Source organism: Ambystoma mexicanum, chromosome 5p, assembly GCF_040938575.1.
Source record: "Ambystoma mexicanum isolate Mex_15411 chromosome 5p, UKY_AmexF1_1, whole genome shotgun sequence".
NCBI classification, from domain to species: domain Eukaryota; kingdom Metazoa; phylum Chordata; class Amphibia; order Caudata; family Ambystomatidae; genus Ambystoma; species Ambystoma mexicanum.
The window spans coordinates 1188672190-1188675207 of NC_090930.1; the positions used below are offsets into that span (position 1 = coordinate 1188672190).

The following is a 3018-nucleotide window of genomic DNA, read 5'->3' on the forward strand; positions in this document are numbered from 1 at the left end:
TGCTAAGCAGCAAATCAGGAAGGGGCTCACTCTCATCCTCTTCTTGCTCTGAAGCTAGCAAGAGACATGAGACTTCTGCTCGTCTGGGGAAAGGCTTGAGCCTGTTAACATGGAATACCTGTAGGGCTACGCCAGGGACTCCCATGTCAACCAGATAATTGACTTCACCCATCTTGGAGGTGATACTGAAGGGTCCAGTCCACTTGTCCGCCAAAGCTCTAGGCTTGGTAGGCTCCATCACAAGGATTTCCTGTCCTGGAGTCCAATCCACTTGCGAGGCTTTAAGGTCATGCCAGTATTTATTCAGTTCCATACATGCCAACATTCTGTGACCAAAAATATGTAGGAATCTTAAAGTTTCAAAAATATTGAAAAAATCGGTATTTGTTGCCACTAAATCGGTAGGCGGTAGGACTGCTTAATAAGCGGTATCCTACCGCCTAAATAGGTAGGGTTGGCAAGTATGTAGCAGGTGCCGGAGAGAGGGGCGCTGCGTTGTGCAGCTACGCTGAACAAATGGCATATTGCACTTGCAGGCGGGTGGAACTGGCGAGACTCACGCAGGGTGGGGCTGAAACGTGCGGTTTCCCCCCGGCTCCTGGTGCAAGCTCACACCTGCCAGAACTCATTAGGAGGAGTGCCTCGCCATTGCTTCAGCGGCTCGCCCCAGCATGTAGATGACTGGCACCGGGGAGCTGAGGTACAGTGAACCATGTGGCTGTTGATATCCAGAAGTGCTGGAGCGGATCTCACGGGCGCCTCTGACAGTCTATAGAGGTTGCACTGGCCTGCTAACTGCTGCCAGTAAGGACACACCATTATAAAAGCAGCAGCTTGGACACATCCCCAATGAAGAACGTTCCTCGGATTCCGTGTACTTGCGCACCCTGCAACCATGGCTGAATAAGCTGCTAAATCCAAGGCAAAAAAATATATAATCATGTTTGATGTGACATCAAGAGTCACATATAAGAATGTCCCCAACTGGCATTGAGATCTCGTACGAGTCTCTGAAAACATCTCCATTGTGCTCTGTGGCAACAAAGTGGATATTAAAGACATGAAGGTGAAGGCGAAATCCATAGTCTTTCACAGGAAGAAGAATCTCCAGTACTACGATATTTCTGCCAAGAGTAACTACAACTTTGAAAAACCGTTCCTGTGGCTTGCAAAAAAGCTAATTAATGATCCTAACTTGGAGTTTGTAGCAATGCCTGCCCTCGCACCCCCTGAAGTTATGGACCCAGCATTGGCAGCACAGTATGAACAAGATTTACAGATTGCCCAAACCACTGCACTGCCAGATGAAGACGACGATCTGTGAGGGAGTGCGGATGGTGCCCAACGTCAGAAGTCTAGTTTTATAGGCAACTGTCCTGTGATGTCGATGGTGCAGCGTGTTTGCCACTTTATTGTCTAGCTGAGCAGAACATGTGTTTAAGCTTTGGGATGCTGAAGGAGATGAATGGGCTTCGCAGTGAATGTGGCAGTAAAATTAATTCCTTCATATTTTGGACCTGCGTATTTAGCTGTTTTGGACTGCAATTACTTTACCCCTCAAGTTTCAAATCTAATTTGAAGACTGCTACAGACACATCACTTCAGTGGTGAACCCTGTTTGTTGCTGTCATTCCCATTCCTTTTTTTTCGTTTAGACCATAATAAAGTTGTATTTCAAATACCTAAGCAAGTGAACTTCTATACACTGTAAGTACTTCTTTTAAGGATGCAGTTCTTGTGGAACCACCAATACTGTTTTCTGTTTGTTTTAATTGATTTTCTGGTTCTGTGGCACTGTAAAGACACTAGTGCATTAACCTGTGTATTGAACATGCTACTTGAAAGGACTAGTTGCTCTGCTTGTTAGTGTGAAAGTGACTCCATGTTGGCCGGTTAAACCATGCTGAAATGTTGCTCTTGTCTGCAGCTGCAGATGTTAACTATCTGACAAGTCATTCCTACTCCTGTCCATCTTTTGGACCTCCGCTAGGAAAAGGGGCACCTCGAGATACTATATAGCAGTCTAAAACATTACTGTTGGTGCTATCCAAGGTGGTGCAACCGCTGGCTTTGGTATCTTTGGAACATAGCATACAAGTTGCAGCTGGTTCATACTGCAGAGTTTTGGATCTGTTGGAGCTTTCTAAATTGAAAAGCAGGCACCCTAGATAGAGGGAATTGGAGTAGACTATGTGCGAGAGGATGATGGCCATGATTCCAGAGACTTTATAGGGGTAGAAGAGCTATGGAAAGATCTGCTTGAGAATGCGGAGGTCGACGGTGCATGATCTGGAGACAGCATAGATGTGGCGCGAGATGTGGCGCGAGAGAGTCAAGTACGAGCTAAAGGTGCATTCTAGGTTTTTGACAGAGGGCGATGTAGTGGCAGGGGCCCTATGGAAGGCGGCCATGAGGTAGGTTGGGGAAAGAGAGCTGTTTGGCCACAGATTAGGATTTCAAGTTTCCCAGAATCGAGGAGGAAGTGGTTGTTCATCATCCAGCGGTCTACGTCTGGGAGGCAAGATGCAAGATCTGGGAGGGATGAAGACAGGGAGTTGGGGATCTTGTAGGTGATTTGAGTGTCATTGGCATAGTTGTAACAGGGGAGATTGTGGGAGTGGATGAGCGCAGGAGGGACAACATTTAGAGGTTGAAGGGGAGAGGGAGGCTCGCTGAGGGACGCTGTGGGGGACTGGGTGGGGGCAGAGGAGAAAGGAAGGAGGAACATGATTTGGGAGCAGCCAGAGAGGAAAGAGGAGATGCATCTAAGGGCAGTGTCTCTGATGCCTAGGTCGAAGTGTCTGTTTGTGTGAATGGAGTGGTTGATCCTGCCGAAAGCTGCTGAGATCTGTGTACTGCATTCCACAATCCCTAGGCACAGGTGGTCATAGTAGCACTGCATGTGAAGGGCAACCAGTAACCATCCAGATGTTTTGGCCTACAACCCCCATGATCCTTTACCTATGACACTGCTGGTTAGGGCTGATGGGAATTGGTGGCCAAAACATCGAGTGGGTC

The 3018-nt window shown here is 47.6% G+C and overlaps 1 pseudogene; it reads left to right on the top strand.

Moving 5' to 3' along the window:
* Nucleotides 1-940: 940 nt before the first annotated feature.
* On the top strand, nt 941-1611 carry LOC138481765 (GTP-binding nuclear protein Ran-like; annotated as a pseudogene).
* The last annotated feature ends 1407 nt before the right edge of the window (nt 1612-3018 follow it).